This window comes from Triticum aestivum, chromosome 7B (genome assembly GCF_018294505.1).
Source record: "Triticum aestivum cultivar Chinese Spring chromosome 7B, IWGSC CS RefSeq v2.1, whole genome shotgun sequence".
Classification (NCBI taxonomy): domain Eukaryota; kingdom Viridiplantae; phylum Streptophyta; class Magnoliopsida; order Poales; family Poaceae; genus Triticum; species Triticum aestivum.
This window is the reverse complement of record NC_057813.1, coordinates 762,687,774-762,707,454: the sequence shown is the minus strand read 5'-3', so window position 1 is coordinate 762,707,454 and position 19,681 is coordinate 762,687,774. Positions and strand designations below refer to the sequence as shown.

Here is a 19,681-nt window from a genome sequence, read left to right as displayed (position 1 = left end):
GAGTTGAATGTCCTCCTGATCTGAAGGAGCAGGAGGACATCTCGTCCATCTCAAAGGTTGGTGAGGTAATTCGATCGAGTTTAATATTCGTCTTCTCTAATTACACTTAGCGCTAATTAAGTCCCACCTGCTTAAGTTTCACCTTTGCTTTATTATCACAGCAAGTTATACAATACAATAGCGATGGTAGTTGTTGCTTAAGTTTCACCGTTTCTTTATTATCTCAATAGGGACTTGTTTTGTAACCATTTGAATTGCAAATACAACAAATTGTTACGTTTATTTAATATGCGAAATATATGAGTCTTGAAGTGTCAACCGGCCCAGCGCGCGCCGCTGTCATTTGGCGTGCGCATGAGGCAATAGCATATCTTGGCATCAAGGAAAAGCTCAGCTGCCCTGTGGCCATAAAAAAAATATCAATGCCCTCTTCTGTTCAGCTCAGCTGCTTTGCTTGCTCCATCGATGGGAATGGGATGCTTTGCTTCTCTCCGCCTGATGCTTTACCCACCTCCGGCTGCCAACGAGTACCCTGTGGCTGTGGCATTGCTTCCCAGATACCAATCCCTCCAGGCTCCAGGTCTTCCCCAGCACTGCCATCGCTCCCGCCGCCACCGCCGTCCGCTGGTATTTGTCGCCGCCGACTGCTGTGCCGCGCAGTGCACCCCATCAATCTCAAAGGTTGGTGACGTAGTTTCTGTGCTTGAGGTAGTTAGTTAGTGTTCAAGTTTTATTTCCTTGTCTCTGTCTGCTGCTTAAAACTCACTTTAATTGCCTCCAATTGTAATCACAGCACAAGGCCAACAAGTTGACCAATGGCGATGGTGTTGGATGCTTTTGCATCCTACATCGGGGACTACCTCAAGCAGGTGGTACAAGATGAGCTCGGAACGATGCTGGGCGTCTCCAGCGAGATCGACAAGTTGGGCGACAAGCTTCTCGACCTTAAGAACTTCCTCACTGATGCTGATAGGAGGAACATCACCGACGACACTGTCAAAGTCTGGGTGGGGCAGCTCAAGCGTGCCATGTATGAAGCTGCTGATATCCTTGACCTCTGCCAGCTCAAGGCCATGGAGAAGCGTGGGTCATCCTCCTCAGATGCAGGGTGTTACAATCCCTTTCTTTTCTGCATGAGGAATCCCTTCCATGCTCGTGAGATCGGCACTCGCATCAAGGCGCTCAGCCAGAGGCTTGATTCCATCAAGCAGCGGAGTGCTGCTTTTAACTTCATCAATCTTGGGTCCTACGAGGAACATAGCAGCTCTCGTCATGGTAATCCCAGCCGTGAGACGTCAGGGGAGCTCGACAGGTCAGGCGTGGTTGGGGACAAGATCGAAGAAGACACAAGAGCACTGGTGGCCCGGATCACACGCACTGGAAATGAGGCCAGCAACAACATTATGGTGGTCGCTATTGTAGGTGTTGGTGGGATTGGCAAGACCACCCTCGCCCAAAAGGTCTTCAACGACGAGGCCCTCCAAGGTGACTTCAGCAAAAAGATATGGTTGAGCGTCAACCAAAACTTTAGTGAGGTTGAGCTGCTGAGAAGAGCCATCATCGAAGTCAGAGGAGACACTCAGCCAGTTGGAAATGCAAAGGCCACGCTTCAATGAACCCTCAAGGAAGCCTTGATTGGTCACAAGACCTTCTTGATAATGGATGATGTTTGGAACTATAGAGCATGGGAGGATGTGCTCAAAACACCATTAGTCAATGCTGCTGCTCCAGGCAGCCGTGTCCTCGTCACCACTAGAGATGAAGGTGTAGCCCGAGGGGTGTCAGCTATATGGCCGTACCATCATGTCGACACATTAGCACCCGACGATGCTTGGTTATTGCTCAAGACGCAGGTCAGTATGCTATTAAACAACATTACCTTTATCAAGCAAATAATCTATCTACATCTACTTATTAATAGGTGTATAAAGTAGTTCTTTCATAGAAATGTTAGGATGCTTCCAAAATTAATCAGGTGTGGTTTCAATCGCTTATATGTGCTACTACTACCTTAAGAGGCTGTCAATAATTTCACAGGGCTAATATTACTTTGCTAGTGCCAACAAAGCATTGTGCTAAACAAGGAAATATATCACTATATAGTTTGGCCAACATTGTTTGATCTAGTAAGTACTATGCATTTTAGGTGATGGGAAGATGGATATATAGCTTCACGTGCCTGTAAAATAAGGAAGATAATAAATATTATATGATTTTACTAAATCTGAGTGCAAGTTTCTATCTCAATGACGGGAGTACTGCAAAAATATATTGCTAGTAATACATTCAGTTTTTGAAAAAAAAAGAGGAAAGGAAGAATTGTTTTCTAGGTACGAAGTAAAGTTTTAAAAGCGCTAGGCATTGCATCTGGCCACCGCCTTACTCTTTTATGACCAAAGCACACACTTAAGTGCAATTATGCGCACATTATGTGCTGGTCATTTTGCTACCGCTCAGAGACTGGCATGCCTTTTTCTAATAATGGTATAAAATATGTATTTTATTTGTCGAATTCATATCGCAAATATTTGTATGTAGGAGCAAGATAGGTAAATGCATTCATGACATTTTTTGACATGTACATTCTGTGATATGAATATTTACATTGTCAAACCTAGCTTAATAAATGGACAGATAAATCAATTAGTATTCTTGTCTCTTAGAAGGTAAATTTGAGTGCCTTAAAGGAGCTTGGTTCATGGTTAATTAACTGTAGCTGCCCCTTGTATTGCATGGTTGCAGGTACTCTCAAGTGAGATAAATGAAGACCACATAAATACGCTAAAGGATATTGGACTCAAAATTATTCAAAAATGTGGTTATTTACCACTCGCCATCAAAGTAATGGGAGGACTTTTGCGTGAAAGAGGAGGGCTACGTCGTGACTGGCAGCATGTTTTGGATGATTCAAAATGGTCAAGAACTAAAATGCCTGATGAGCTTAACTATGCAGTATACTTAAGCTATGAATATATGCCTTCTTACCTGAAGCAGTGCTTTCTGTACTAGTCTCTTCTTCCTAAAAGTAGAAATTTTACTATGGCTGAAGTTGTTGCAATGTGGATTAGTGAAGGATTTATTCATGGAAATTCCAATGATTTAGAAGAATTAGGAGAAAATTACTACAAGGAGTTGGTATCTAGGAACCTGATAGAGCCAGATAAATTGTATTCTGATATATGGTTTTGCAACATGCATGATGTTGTTCGCTCATTTGCTCAGTATATGACTAAAGATGAAGCACTTGTAACTACTCAAGACGGAGACAATGATATTATTGCTAAACTTGATTCACAAAAGTTCCTTCGGTTGTCAATAGAAACTAACCGATCACAATCAGGTGAACTTGATTGGAAATCTCTTCAGACACAGCAATCGGTGAGAACATTGATCTCAACTATCCACATTAAGATCAAGCCTGGTGATTCATTGGCTACTTTTCCTAGTTTGCGGACTCTGCATATAGAATCTGCAGATGTGGTAGCATTGATTGAATCGTTGCATCAACTCAAGCACCTGAGGTATCTAGCACTTGTCAATGCTGATACATCTGTACTTCCAGGGAACATTGGCAAGATGAAACTGTTGCAATTCCTTGACCTTTGTGGATGTTCAAAATTGGTGAATCTTCCTAATAGCATTGTGAAGCTTGGCCAGTTGAGGTCTCTTTCACTCCCCGCAACAAGTACGGTACCTAGAGGGTTTAGTGGTTTGACAAATATGAGGAGACTATGTAGGTTCCCATCCCACGTGGATGGTGATTGGTGTAGTTTGGATGAGTTGGGGCCTCTTTCACAGCTCAGATATCTTGGATTAATTACATTAGAAAATGTATCTGATGCCTTGTTTGCTGCTAATGCTAGGCTCGGCGAGAAGATGCATCTTATCAGTCTATACATGCACTACACCAGTAAACTGGGAGGTGATGGATTGGCCAAAGATATGGAAGGTGTCTCTGAGCAAGAGCATCAACGAATTGAGAAGGTTCTCGATAAGCTCTACCCTCCACCTGGTTTAGAATATCTTCAAATCATGGGGTATTTTAGCTCGCAACTCCGGAGTTGGATGATGTCCACATCAATGGCGCCTCTCAAAAACTTGAAGACTATATTTTTTGATGATCTGCCTTGTTGCACTCAACTTCCCAATGGGTTGTGCCAACTCCCCAATCTGCAGTTTCTACAGGTCTCTCGTGCTCCATGCATCAAACATGTGGGGACTGGATTCTTGCAGGCGGCAACAGCTTCATTTCCGAGGTTAAATAAACTGATCTTCATGGGAATGGTGGAATGGGAGGAGTGGGAGTGGGAGGAGCAAGTATAGGCCATGCGTCGTTTGGAGAAGCTTGTGCTCGGTAAATGCAGACTTAGGCATTTTCCTCCAGGCCTTGCCTCCCATGCAAGCTCTTTGAAAATATTATATCTACAAGATGTCAAGCACCTTAGCTACATTGAGGGCATTCCTTCTGTTGTTGAGCTTACAGTGCATGGATGCCCTGACCTGGACATGATCACCAATCTCCCCAATCTTCAGAAGCTTATCATCATGAACTGCGCAAAGTTGAAGGTGCTGGAGTGTATCGCTTCACTCGAGAGGCTGGTCCTGGAGGATTACTCCATGGAAAAACTCCCGGAATACATGCGAGATTTAAAGCCAAGGAATTTGCAGTTATTCTGCAGGCTATGGCTGCTCTCTGCGGTAGCCGCAGGACAATCTGCAGAAAATATGGCACTGAGTGGGACAAGTTCAGCCAAGTGGAGCATGTCAAGGCATATGCACGTGACGGAGACAACCAAAGAAAATGGTACGTTTTGTACACCAGAGGAGACAACTGCAAGTTGGATTCAAATATCAGCAGCTCTAGCATATTTGAAGGTACAGAAAATCAAACATACATACAAGCTTTCTCTTAATTTGTTTGACCACTCTGATTCTGCCAGTTTATATGGTCGTTTGATTTTATCTCTTGCTTTTCGTCCATATATGCTGCATGATGACCGTATTTGTTATGTACCTTCCTAGTGTGCATCTTGCTCAGTATTTGTCTTCTTACTTGTTCTTCTAGGTTTTCTCGAGTTTAACAGATCTAGAATATCATGTAACCAGTTTTGTGTTTTTCTTGCCATGCAGAAACCTTATCATCTTCTATGGTGGATGCACAAGGATTTGAGTCTATGTATAAAATGAGAAGAAGCACCTTTAGTTACGTCTGCAGCTTGGTGAGGATCCCATTTTATGAAGATATGATGGCAAGGGAGCCCATCTTTGTCGATGGGAGAGTGTTGTCTTTACAAGACAGAGTAGCTGTCGCTCTGAAAATGCTGAATTCTGGTGACTCTCCGGTTAGCATAGGATCCTCTCTTGGTGTGAATGAGTCAACTATCTTGCTGGTAACTAAGGTGTTTGTTGAGGCTTTATGGAAGCGAGCATTTCACCACATCAGCTGGCCTGGCTCCGCTCAAATGGAGAAGATGAAGCGCAAGTTCGACAAGATACATGGTTTGCCAAACTGTTGTGGCATTGTACAAACAGCTCACATCACATTTGGATCACAAAGCGGTGACCATGAGGAGAATGACAGCACGTTAATGCAAGCCATGGTTGATCCAGATATGAGGTTCACAAATATTTGGTTGGGGCCGTCGGGTAGCATGAACCAATTGAGCGTTTTACACGACTCTTGGCTCTTTGAGTCCTGCCAGGAGGGTACTGTGCTGAATGGCAGTACGCTGAATTTATCAGATGGCTTGGAAGTTGGGGAATACATAATTGGTGATGCAGGATACCCTCTTCTCCCCTGGCTCCTCACACCTTATAACCTGGAAGACAAGGACCACTCTCCAGATGTTCTGCCTTATCAAGCCGAGTTCAACAGGAGACACGCTGCAGCGTCAACCATCATGACTGCTGCGCTCACGAGGTTGAAAGCCGATTGGAGGATCCTAGACAGAGCGATTGGTTCATGTCCACTTGTTGAAACAATCTATGCGTGCTGCATGTTGCATAATATAGTGATAGACATGGAAGAGGGGGAGGAAGAGGGGGAGGAAGAGGGGGAGGAAGAGGAGGAGGAGGAGGAAGTTGCAGGCATGGAGGAGGAGGAGGAGGTGCGGCAGTTAGCTGACGAGGACGCCGTGAGGGTGAGGGACGTACTGGCCAAGCACTTGATTGAATCTAGAGGTAAATCAGCACGGCTGTTATTGTGTCTGTTCTGACTCTAGCTTTGTCTCTCTTAATTTCTCCTTTTGCAATTCCCTGCTACTCTATTTGAGATGAACATGCTAATTTCACTTCACCCGCTTGGCTGCAGAGGAGGAAAACGAAGCAGCAGCAGCAGTTGTTGCATCCAGTTCAGGAGATGAAAACAAGGAACAGGGTGCACGCCGACCACAGACAGCAGCGGATCGGGGAAAGGAGAAAGTGCATGATAGATAGCTAGCTTTGGAGGTGAGAGCAGATTGTACTCTACTGTTCTTTTTTCTCTGCTATATTAATCGTGCTTCAAGTCGCAGTTCTGTTGTTAGTTCATTCTTTTGCTATTTCCCTTGGTGATTTGTTAAGTTACTTGATGGAAAGAGAGTAGTGAGCTGATAATACACCTGTTGGCAAAAGAAACTAGTCTTATCAATGCACCTGGTTAGCAATATGGTCAGTAGAACACACTGCATATTAAGGCCCTGTTCGGTAATGGTCCGCGCTCCTGGAATCTGCGGAGCGGGTAAATGGCAACTCCACCATTTTGACCTACAGCTCCGCCAACTCCGCTCCGGGAGCTGTGGAGCGGAGCGATGTCGAACAGCCCCTAACTGACCGGCTGTATAACTTTTGAGTGTCCAGTATGCATGCAGAGTCATTTACTAGTATCTCATCCAGTTTAAATGTTGATGCATGTGAGCAGGCCGAAGGGAGAGTAGCTTGTACTAGACGGATCTTCATCCTGCTGCTCGGCTACATCAAATCAAATCGCCACCTGCGGAAGGGATGCGGCTATCTACACCACTAAACATAAAGTTGCATCGGTGAATTTGTTTCTTTGGTTTTTCTTTTTTCTCCAAATGTTTGGTTAAGACAAGTGAGGCGTGTTTTCAGGTGAGAACAGTTAATAGTGTAGCTGCACAGAGACTGCAGAGCACTTGTGTTTGTGTTTACATTCTTTGAGTTGGTTTCTGTAACCTGATGACAGAATTGACCATCAGGGTGTAAGCCGAAGAAACTGAAACTGCTGTTTTTTTTTTCTTTTATGCGGGCGGACTGAAACTGTTGCTGTGCCTACTATTGTCATGAAACCTGATTCTGTATATGCTACAACAGGTACTAGCAACTGGCCTGCACAAACGAAACAGGGTTTTGATGTTGTGGTTGCAAAAATACTTATTGATCCACTGTCTGTGGCTGATGTGTTCACCTCGTATGCATGGCGGGGCATTTTTCTTTCCTGGAATGAACAGTTTTTTCAGGTTTGAAGTTTTTGAGTGAGCCATGTCACTTGTGTTTTGAAGTTTTTGACTGATGTGTTCACTTGAAGTTTTTGACTGAGCCATGTCACTTGTAGTACTACGTTGTGTAGTAGCGTATCTGTAACAGTCGAAGGTCAACAGATTTGGCATTCACCTGGAAGGGTTCCGTTTTGTATCTTGCCAACTGCACAGTGGTTGCAGAGGTGGACAGAGATGACTACGTACTCTCTGTGAGAAGCTGAAACTCTGAAAAGTTTCCAAAGAAATCGACACTATAGAACAGGCCTCCCATCTTATGGCACAGATTGCAACTTGTTGTTGGTTCATGCTATAGTGCTCAACTTATTATCTCTGAATTCTTCTGAACTTTGTCAACTTCTTGAGAAGAAAGTTAACCTGACACACCTAGCTTTTAGCAATATATATGGTGGTTGGGTACTAGTACAAGAAACTGCCAACCACTAAACATGAAACTGAACATGTGTGCGGTAAAATCCAGTTGCTCGTCTGCACTAAGCAAATTGAGCAGAGCAACCCCTAACAAAAATTGAGTAAGAGACATAAATAGTGTATAGCCTATTGGATTATAGCAATATCATTTCAACTTGTTCAGAAAGAAGCTACGTACTATACTTATTTGCAGCAATTAAGATACCAGCTGCTCTGATGTAGACATGGAAAGTGAAAAATCCTGATACTTTGAACCTGAACTGTTCTGTGATACACTTAAGAACCCAGGTGCATCGGCAGCAGCTGAGAATGAACAATCTCCACCAACAGCTGACAAGAATATATATATATATAGCAGCTGAGAAGCAGGCGTCTAAAGTAAGCATCAATTCTACAGCGTATAAACAGATTGAGGGAATAATGTATAGTAGCAAGTTAAAGATCAAGTTGGACAGAGTAAGGTCTAAATGGCATCTCCCTTTTTCTAAAAGGCAAAAGATCTTAATGGCCTCTTGACTGAATAAGATGTGTAGATGGAGAAACCATGCGTATGAAGCTGCTCAGTAAAACTTAACTAAATTCACTAACTTGAGGTAACAATGAAGAAAGAAGAAATCATTCATAAATGCCGATTCTCTCTTCTTTGAACATATTACACAATTCGGCATCTTCTTGTAGGAAAGAACAAAGCAAAGAAAGAAGGATAAAATAAGAACAAAGCCATGAACAGAGCATCAAGGAATCAGTAGAACAATTTCAACTCATGCGTACGCTCGCTTCCTATAATCAATGCAAATCGGAAGAATACCAATGACATATGGACATGCATAAATAGCAAGATCAGGAGGAGAATACTTGCGTAAAAAGAGAGCACCCATTCAGTTACCATTTCTACCCTCTACACTTTCACGCCTATTCCAAAAAAAAAAGAGGCTAACTAAATAATATAGTAACTCAGAGACAGCGTTTTTTCTTCTTCTGAATCCTGTTCCATTTGGTGTATACATTCAGTTCGCATCCATATGATCCAACCATCATGTATGTACAACCACAATTCAATAGCATTACCCATTCAATAGCAGTTCGTTTAAAATCAAATGCTATCAATGCACAGTGATGAAACATGCATATGCCATGACGATTCCCGACGGATAATCGACCATCATAAGAACGTAAAAAAGAAGTGAACCTAAGCTAGCTGGCTACGGTGGTGACTGCTATGCTATATTTCTCCTCTCCTCTTTGGTTTCTGTTGAGTACAGCTCCAGTCAGCAGCAGGAGAAGGAGCTCTGTCAATTATATAATGTAATACTCTCTGGGATGATGCTCTGTCAATTACTCCCTCCGTAAAGAAATTAATACAAGAGCATTTAGATCACTGCTTTACTGATCTTAACGCTATTATATTTATTTACCGAGGGTGCTCAAGCCCTCACATCCGGCAACAAGTTGGCACACTGACAAGGAAAACAAGCTGCGGAAGGCACAAAACTCTGTTCTTCAACAGCTGTTAAGAAAACTCTGCACTGTCTTCTCTAAATTGTGACAGAAGAAAATAGACTACGATGACAATATCATCGACAATGCGGTTAGCGCTAACTCCTGCTGCAGCTGAATGAATGAATGAATCATGACCAAACACATATCGTGCATAAACACACACACATGACACCCTCACCGCATTTTTTGCTTGCAGATTTTTCCTTCGGATTACAGGAGTGGTGACAACAACCAACCGAAAGAATATACAGAAATCACAAATAGCCTTTATCCTCTATGCAGCTACGTTATTAAAGCAGAGCCTGCACACACGTGGTGTCAACGCATCAAAGCTTACTGCCAATAGTATACATACAATATACAAATCACTTATATACGTTTTCCAAAGGTATGACAAAACCAAACAACACTATGCGACTATGTTATTAGTTGTTGTCTCAACGCATCAAAGCATACGGCTAATACTATATACAATACAAACCCCGTGTATTTTCCAAAGGTATGACAAAACCAAACAACACAAATTCGCGGATCCAGCTTTTAATCCGTGCTGCAGCATAAACTTGCCTCCATTGACAGGCAGTGTTAGTAGTTAGCTAGTCAGCCCCCTCCTCTCTCTCTCCAGCGCTCATACCGCATGCACGATCTCCACGATCCCATGCACGTAGCCACGACCGGCGCCCCGCGCCCTATGTTGTAACTCTCCATATATACACTGATGAATGCATCGGCAGCACCCAAGGTGCATTGCCTATTCTTTTTTTTTTGAAGTTGTGCATTGCCTATTCTTTCTACTCCAGTCTACATGGTATCAGACGCTGGTCATCTCCTGCGCCTGTAAACCGCTTCCGCTGCCCTCTCTGCACCGCATCGCCATGGCGATCCCGCCGCCGCCGCCACCACGTCCCCCTGTCTCTGCTGGCGGCACTCCCACTACGCCTGCTTCCCAGACTCGCTCTCAGGTCCTGCTCACCCCCTCGGCCTTCTCCCGCGGCGGCACACTCTTCGTCACCGATCCCACTGCCTCCTCCTCCACCACAAACCCACACCTCTCCCCTCTCGCCGGCGTGTTCATCAACCACCACGTCCCGATCGTCCTTCAGCTCAACCCGCCGAACTTCTCTTACTGGCGCACTCTCTTCGAGGTCATGTTCCAGAAGCATGCGGTGCTGGATCACATCGTCGGCCCTGCGCGCTCCCTCGACCCTGCCTGGATGCAAGATGATGCTCACATCGTCTCCTGGCTTTACAATCGCGTCAGCCCCGAGGTCTTCGGTCTCATCCATCAGCGCGGCGCCACTGCTGCCGCCGTCTGGGAGGCCATCCGCACCCTGTTCCTCGAGAACGCCGAGCACTAGGTGGTTTTCCTTTCCACCGAGTTCCGGCGCATCGAGCAAGGCTCGTCCTCCATCCTCGCGTTCTTCGCACATCTCAAGGAGTGCACCGATCGTCTCTCCGAGCTCGGCGCCGCCGTCACCGACCGCGAGCAGGTACTGAACATGTTCCGCGGTCTTCATCCTCGGTTCCGCTACGCCGTCCCCATCCTGACTATGCAGACACCATTCCCCACGCTCCTGCGTTGCCGTGCCTTCCTGCTGCTTGAGGAGAGCCGCCTCTCCGCCGACTCCAACTCTGAGATCGCCCTGCATGCCGCTCGCGTCCCCTCCAACCAAGGGGGGCCTGGCGGCGCACCGGGCGGTGGCAACAACCGCGGCAGTGGCGGTCGCAACAGGGGCCGGGGGCGAGCGCCCAACTCCGGCGGGGGGCAGTCCTCGCAGTCCGGCGGGGGCGCGCTTGCACCGCGCCCTGCTGCTCCAACCGCCGCCCCATGGACCGGTGTGGTGCATGCCTGGCCTATGCCGTGGCGCCCCCATGCTCCTGGCGCCGGCATCCTTGGGCCGCGACCAGCCGGCACGACTCCGTGTTTGCCGGCACGGCGTCCCACCACGCGGCTCCTCCAGGCGTCCCGAGCAACGCTCCTCCTGTGGTCTGGCAGCCCGGCCTATTCCCGCCGTTCCCGCTGCCTGGCGCGCCCCCGAGTGGCGCGCCCACCACGCCGGCATGGGATCAGACCGCGCTTGTCGCCGCTCTGAACAACATGTCACTCCAGCAGCAGCAGCCCGCGTCATCCCCAGGCCCCTGGTACCTTGACACGAGTGCCACCTCCCACATGGCGTCGTCCCCAGGTATGCTCTCCTCTTCTTCCCCGTACGACTCCTCCCGCATAGTTGTTGGCGACGGGACCTCTCTTGCAGTTACGCACATTGGCCACACCACCATCCCCACCTCCTCCTCACCCATCCACCTCAACAACGTACTCGTTTCCCCGCACATCATACGCAATCTTCTCTCTGTTAAGGCCCTTGCTCGCCATAACCCTCTCAATGTAGAATTTGACGATCGTGGTTTCTCTGTCAAGGACCGAAGCACGAGGAAGGTGATCCTCCGATGTAACTCTGCTGACGACGAGCTCTACCCCATGACGCCGTCGCCCGCCCCACCACCCCGTGCTCACCACGCCTTCACTGCGGTCTCGCGCGCGCTGTGGCACCAGCGCCTCGGTCACCTGTCTGGCGACGCGCTCGACCGCACTCTCCGTTGCTCTGACATCACCGACACCCCTGCGTCCGCCGGCGTCTGTCATGCCTGTCAATTAGGGAAAAGCACTAGGCTTTCGTTTCGATCATCAGATCATGTATCTTACTTTCCGTTTCAACTTGTGCACTGTGATGTATGGACCTCGCCGTCCCCTAGCAACTCTGGATGTCAGTACTATTTGCTTTTGCTTGATGATTACAGTCATTTTGCGTGGACCTTTCCGTTACGCCACAAATCTGACGTTCTCCCCACACTACGCTCCTTCTTCGCCTTTGCCATCACCCAGTTCAACCTACCCATAGTTACCATCCAAACCGACATCGCGACAGTGCTGCCACACACGCTCTCTTCTCGGCCACTGGCACCAAACTCCGCATGTCATGCCCTCACACCTCTCCACAGAACGGGCGCGCCGAGCGCGCTCTGCGCACGCTCAACGACATCACCCGCTCCCTGCTTTCGCACGCCCACACGCCCTACTCCTTCTGGGCTGAAGCTCTACAAACTGCTACATTCTTACTCAATCAGCGACCTTGCCGCCCACGCCATGACCACACTCCCTTCTACCTACTCTATGGCGTTCACCCTGACTACACGTCTCTACGCATGTTCGGGTGTTTGTGCTATCCCAACCTCACCGCTACCACACCGCACAAACTTGCCCCTCGGTCAGCCCCATGCGTTTTCCTCGGCTACTCACCCGATCACAAGGGCTATCGCTGCCTTAACCCAACCACAGGACGTGTCGTCATCTCTCGGCATGTCGTGTTCGACGAGCACTCGTTTCCTTTCCATGCCACCACTGCACTCAGCCCGCCTGTCGACTCTCTCCTCGACGAAGCCCTCGCCACCATGCCGCCCGTTCCGCGCCAGCCTCGCACACAGCATCCACGCATCAACCCCGTAGCCGAGCCAACACCTTCACCACGCCCCGCCCTGGTGCCAACACCTACACCCACGCCCTCGCCATCTAGCCACGCACCCGCAGCCGTGGCAGCCACCTCTCCCAACCTCACACCTGACGCCGACGACGCTGGCACTCCCACCGTCTCCCCCATCACCTCGCCTTCTCCACCTGCTCGCGGCCGTTCCGTGCCAGTGACCACACACAACATGATCACACGAGCACATGCCGGCAAGTTTTTCCCAAACCCTAAGTACCAACAGAACCTCACTGTCACCACCAAAGCCATCTCACCCATCCCCAAGACTGTGCGTGCTGCATTACGGGATCCTTGTTGGCTTCATGCTATGCAGGTGGAGTATCGGGCGTTGATGGAGAACAAGACTTGGCGCCTCGTCCCGCGACCGCGCCACGCCAACATCGTCACCGGCAAGTGGCTGTTCCGGCACAAACTGAAAGCTGACGGTACGCTCGAGCGCTACAAAGCGCGTTGGGTTGTTCGTGGCTTCTCCCAGCGCCCCGGGGTCGACTTCGACGAAACCTTCTCCCCCGTCGTCAAGGCTGCCACCATCCGGGTCGTCCTCACCATCGTCGCGTCGCAGCAGTGGCCCGTGCATCAAATGGACGTCAACAACGCCTTCCTCCACGGCACTCTCTCTGAGCAGGTCTACTGCCAACAGCCGGTCGGCTTCGTTGACACGGACAAGTAGGATCATGTGTGCCTCCTGGACAAGTCCCTCTATGGACTGAAACAGGCGCCGCGCGCATGGTTCGCTCGGTTCGCCAACTTCGTCCGCGGCATCGGCTTCATCACCTCGCGCGCGGACCCGTCGTTGTTCGTTCTACGCAGCGGTGCCGGCTCGGCGTACCTCCTACTCTACATCGATGACATAATCCTCGCCGCCTCGACAACAGAGCTCCTACACCACATCCAGCGCGTGCTCTCCGCCAAGTTCTCCATGAAGGACCTCGGACCCCTCCACTACTTCCTCGGCATCACCGTCACGCGCACTGCCGAGGGCTTCTTCCTCTCGCAGCGCAAGTACGCCGAGGAGCTACTGGAGCGCGCCAACATGCAGTCCTGCAAACCTGCCCCGACGCCCGTGGACACGCGCTCCAAGCTCTCTGCAGGCGATGGGGCGCCGGTCACCGACGCTTCTGAGTACCGCAGCCTCGTCGGCGCGCTGCAGTACATGACCATGACACGGCCCGACATCGCCTATGCCGTCCAACAGTGTTGCCTGGTCATGCACGACCCGCGTGCCCCGCACCTTGCATTGGCCAAACGCGTGCTTCGCTACCTCCGCGGCACCACCTCCCACGGGCTGCATCTCCGGCGAAACGCCAAGCTCGACCTCATCGCGTACTCCGACGCGGACTGGGCCGGCTGCCCCGACACGCGTCGCTCCACCAGCGGGTACGCGGTGTACCTTGGCGACTCCCTCGTCTCCTGGTCGTCTAAACGGCAAGCAACGGTGTCCCGCTCGAGCGCTGAAGCCGAGTACCGCGCCGTCGCCAATGTCGTCGCCGAATGCTGCTGGCTTCGCCAACTTCTCGTCGAGCTCGCGATGCCGCTGTCCCAGGCGAGTGTGGTGTTTTGCGACAACATCTCCTCGGTCTACATGGCTGCGAACCCGGTTCATCACAGGCGCACAAAACACATAGAGCTCGACATCTATTTCGTTCGCGAGAAGGTTGCTCTGGGCGAGCTCCGTGTGCTCCATGTACCCACTACACAGCAGTTCGCCGACGTGCTCACCAAGGGGCTCCCTACGACAGCGTTCGAGGAATTCCGGTCCAGCTTGTGCATCCGTCCACCGGACGCTCAACCTGCGGCGGGGTGTTAGTAGTTAGCTAGTCAGCCCCCTCCTCTCTCTCTCCAGCGCTCATACCGCATGCACGATCTCCACGATCCCATGCACGTAGCCACGACCGGCGCCCCGCGCCCTATGTTGTAACTCTCCATATATACACTGATGAATGCATCGGCAGCACCCAAGGTGCATTGCCTATTCTTTCTACTCCAGTCTACAGGCAGGGCCTGCACGTACACAACGGGAAATACATGAGGGCCAGTCTTGGTAACGCTCGTTTTGCTTCGCACATTGCTAATACAATAGGTGCATCAAACTGACCGGCTTAGTTTCTTTCCAAGTAAATTTAACAACATATCACCACAGGATGTAATGATTCCCACTGAGAATAATTAGTTAGCACCATATATAGCAACCAGCTAGGAACAGAAATGCGGCTTGAAGCACTGTTAATAGCAGAGCAAAATGAATACCAGATTAATTCGATGGAGAGGGCGACCTGATCTGATTTTCGAGCTAGCAATCATGAACCTTCTCCTTTCCATGATCTATTGTTAATCGTCGGCGTACTTCATGTTCGTTGTTGCACAGTTTACTCTCTTACTGAACTCTACTTCCGAGTCTGAGTCTGAGGAGTAAATTGCAAAAAACCACCACCTTGGGGTTTTTTTTTTCAAAAAACGGCCACCATTGTGCTGACAGTTTTTTGCAAGTATACCAGATCCCAGGTCCAAAGCATGACAGCTGAAGGAAGCAGTAGCTTAATTAGGTGTATCAGCTCGACTGCTTTCTGAATAAGTTGACAGCATGCATGATTGTTTCTCTCAGTGACAAGCATCAGAATAGACTGAACTTTCGTTTTCAAGAATGACATCAGAATAAACTTTGATATTGCTTAGTAGTACAAGAAACTGCCATCTAGTGAACCTGAAACTGAACATTCATGTGTGCGGTAGAAACCCAGTTGCTCGTCTGCACTAAGCAAATTGGGCAGAGCAACCCCTAAAAGAATTAGCAGAGTAACCTGACTAAAAAAATTTAGCAGAGTAACCTGACTAAAAAATATTGAACTGTATTTTTTTTGTCCCAATTCTGCCTCCCGGCACTTGTCGAATCGTTAGATATTTAGCTGAAGTTATTGCTAGAATTTTAAAAGGTGGATGATACGCGTCATCCAAGATCAGCCGGTCCGCACCGAGTAGTGGTGAGCAACGAGGAACATCATGTTAAACCAGGCGCATTACTGTCACGTAGAGGAGATATGCCTTGCGCATGGGATAAAGTTCAGGAGGTAGTTTAGGCTAGATATTCTTGTTGTAACTAAACCTATCTCCTCCTCTTTTCTTTCTCTCCAAGATGTATCTTATCTCCTTGTAACCGAACGATGTATGCGCTGTCAGGGATATTGCGCCCCTGCTATATAACACGCAACACGTCGCCCAAGCTAGGGTAAGACGTTTCTGCCAGTCGCACATGGTAATCAGAGCCTAACCTCTTCCCATCCAAGCTTTCCACGATTCCAATCTGTGCCTAGCCATGTCTTCCTCATCCGGCGCTATCTCCCAGCCTACCCTCAGCGGTCAGGTCACCGAGAAGCTTTCCCGCACAAACTATGTGCTATAGCGCACACAGATCATCCCACAGCTGTGTGGCGCCGGGGTCTTCGGCTATGTCGATGGCACCCTGCCGGAACCGGCCAAGCTCCTCGCCGCCAAGGACAAGGAAGGCAAGGAGACATTTGAGCCCAACCCTCTCCACCCACTATGGGTCAGGGAGGACCAACATGTGCTCGGCTACCTGCTGAGCAACCTCTCCAAGGAAGTCCTCATCACGGTGACCACGGTCACCACGGCGGCTGCGCTCTGGACGACTCTGGCGACCATGTACTCGTCGCAGTCGCTAAGCCGCGTCAACAACATCCGCACCAGCCTCATCAACGCCCAGAAGGGCACTCAGTCCGTCGCCTCCTACTTCGCCTCAATGCGCGGCCTCGCGGACGAACTCGCCGCGGCCGGCAAGCCGATCTAGGACGATGAACTCATCTCCTATATCCTTCATGGACTGGACCAGGACTATCAGCCCCTGGTCTCGGCCCTCGATGCCCGTGTCACCCCTGCCTCCCTCGACGAGATCTTCTCCATGCTCAGCAACTTCGATCAACGCATGGCTCAGTTCCACGACTCCGGCGGCGGCGGCTTCAAGTCATCTGCAAACGCTGCTTCTAGGGGCCGTGGTGGTGGCTCCCACTACCGTGGCTCCTCTCGTGGCAAAGGGCGGTCCTCAGGTGGCGGGCAAGGCGGTGGCGGAGGCGGGCGCTCGGGCACCAGGGGTCGCCGCGGTCGTGGCTCTGGTCGCGCTCGGGCGGACAGTCCTCGCTGCCAGATCTATGGCAAGCCGGGACATACAGCAAAAGATTGCTGGTACCGCTACGACGAAGACGAAGACGATTCCCAGGACGAGGACAAGGTCGCCAACGCAGCTGATGGCTCCTATGGGATCGACACCAACTGGTACGTCGATAGCGGCGCTACAAACCACATCACCAGCGAGCTCGAGAAGGTGACAATGAAAGAAAAATACCGCGGCAAGGACCAGATCCACACTGCCAGCGGCGAAGGTATGCGGATATGTCATGTTGGTCATTCAATTTTTAGTACCCCTAAATGCAAAATTCATCTTAGGAGAATTCTACATGTTCCTAGTGCCGATAAAAATCTTCTCTCCGTTCATAGAATTGCCATTGATAATCATGTCTTCCTCGAGTTTCATCCTTATTTCTTTTTGATAAAGGATCAGGCCACGAAGAAAATCCTCTATCGAGGTAGATGTGTTCGAGGGCTTTACCCGTTGATTCCGGAGTGTAGAAGATTCAATAAACAAGCCTATGGTGTTGTCAAGCTTTCGTCAACACGGTGGCACGATCGTCTAGGACATGCTTCATTTTCTCTAGTTGAAAAATTGCTTAGGAAAAATAAGCTCCCGTTTGTTGGTGAGCGGCATATTGAAACTATTTGTGATTCATGTCAACGTGCTAAGAGTCATCAGTTACCATACGCTATATCTACTAGTGTCTCCACACAACCCTTGCAATTAATTTTTTCTGATGTTTGGGGTCCCGCCCCTAGTTCTGTGAGTAGACACACCTATTATGTGAGTTTCATCGATGATTACAGCAAATTCTCTTGGATCTATCTCCTTAAGAAGAGATCAGACGTTTTCCAAGTCTTTAAAAAATTTCAAGCTCTTGTTGAACGCAAGTTTAATAGTAAAATTATTGCTGTTCAATCCGATTGGGGGGGGGGGGAGTACAAAAAACTCAACTCCTTCTTCCAAACTCTTGGCATATCACACCATGTTTCCTGCCCTCACGCTCACAAACAAAATGGCTCGGCCGAGCGCAAGCATCGCCACATTGTCGAGGTTGGACTTGCCCTGTTAGCATGAGCTTCCATGCCACTCAAGTTTTGGGACGAAGCGTTCCTCACTGCTGTGCATATTATCAATATGCTTCCTAGTCGTGTCATTCAGAATGAAACACCCCTCGAACGCCTTCTCCACATCAAAGCTGACTACAAGTCTCTCCGTGTGTTCGGATGTGCCTGCTGGCCTAATCTCCGTCCATACAATAATCGCAAACTTATGTTTCGCTCCAAACAATGCGTCTTTATTGGATATAGTGCTCAACACAAAGGAGTGAAATGCCTAGATGTCTCCACGGGCCGTGTCTACATATCCCGTGACGTTGTCTTTGACGAAACTAAGTTTCCCTTTGCGGATCTCCATCCAAACGCCGGTGCGCTTCTTCGCCAAGAAATTCTCCTTTTACCTTTCACACCTTACCGGTTCTGATCAAGGGGGGAACAATATTGATGATTAACTATTGACTAATCCCACTGATAGTGTGCATGAGCATTGTGATGATACAGGAGCGAACAGCGAAGAAACTGCAGAAAATGCAGCTCAAAATGATGAAAATAGTGCAAAGCTTCGGCCTCATTTCATGTGTCCTGAATCAGGAAGCAGATCCTCCTCGGGATCAGTTCCAGGCCAGAGAATCAGATCCTCCTCGGGATCTGTTGCCGCAGACGGACCAGGCGGACCAGGCGCAGGCGCAAGCGCCGCTACCTCCGATTCCGTGGCGGACGCGCGGAGTTCTCCCACTCGTCGAGATGCGGCCCCAGCCTCCCACCAACCATCATCTGCCGCGTGGCCGCGTGCCATGGGTGCAGGCGAGTCCCGATTCGGCGGTCGGCCTGTCTGCTACAGGAGGCGGGGCCTAGGTGGCTCCAACAATGCGGGCCACGGCACAGGCGCGGAATCCCGCGCGGGCGGATCGGCGCGGGATTCAACTCTGCTCCCTTCTTTCTTGTGAGATCATGTCAATGTTTCAATGTCGCACATTATTTTCTTCTGAATCAACCAGTTCCATGAGTGTAACTGTAAACTGAACATGCATCCAGTCGACATCCATATGATCGCACCATCATATACAACCATAACAACTGCAAACAAGCAAGATGCCACCTTCAACACATCTACAGTGACCATTCTCCACCGAGAAAAGACCATCAGAAAAAGGTAAAACAGAAAAACTTAGCCTAAGCTAGTTACCAACGGTGGTGCCTGCTATGCCATTGTTCTCCCAAGAAGAAGCCCGGGGCTTGGCTTGACGACGATGACAAAGAACATGTTCTCCTGACCTCTTTGGTCGTCGTTCAGGCCACAGCAGCTCCAGCTAGCAGGAGAAGGCCGTGCGGCGATTATAAAAGTGACCCCGCAACTAGCGAGAACAAGTTTGCACAAGGAGAAAGAAAACAAGCAGCAGAATTCTGAGAACCATTTGTTTTTAGAGCAAAGAGGCTACACAGCCCCCATTTTCATTATGAAAGTGGATTTTCATTACGAAGTTTGCACAAGACTCAACTCACAGCCATTACAGTTACAGTTTCTTCAGGTTG

At 49.2% G+C, this 19,681-nt stretch overlaps 1 pseudogene; it reads left to right on the top strand.

The window, feature by feature from the left end:
* The first annotated feature begins 500 nt into the window (after positions 1-500).
* LOC123158846 (putative disease resistance protein RGA3) lies at positions 501-10,765 on the top strand (annotated as a pseudogene).
* Positions 10,766-19,681: the final 8,916 nt, after the last annotated feature.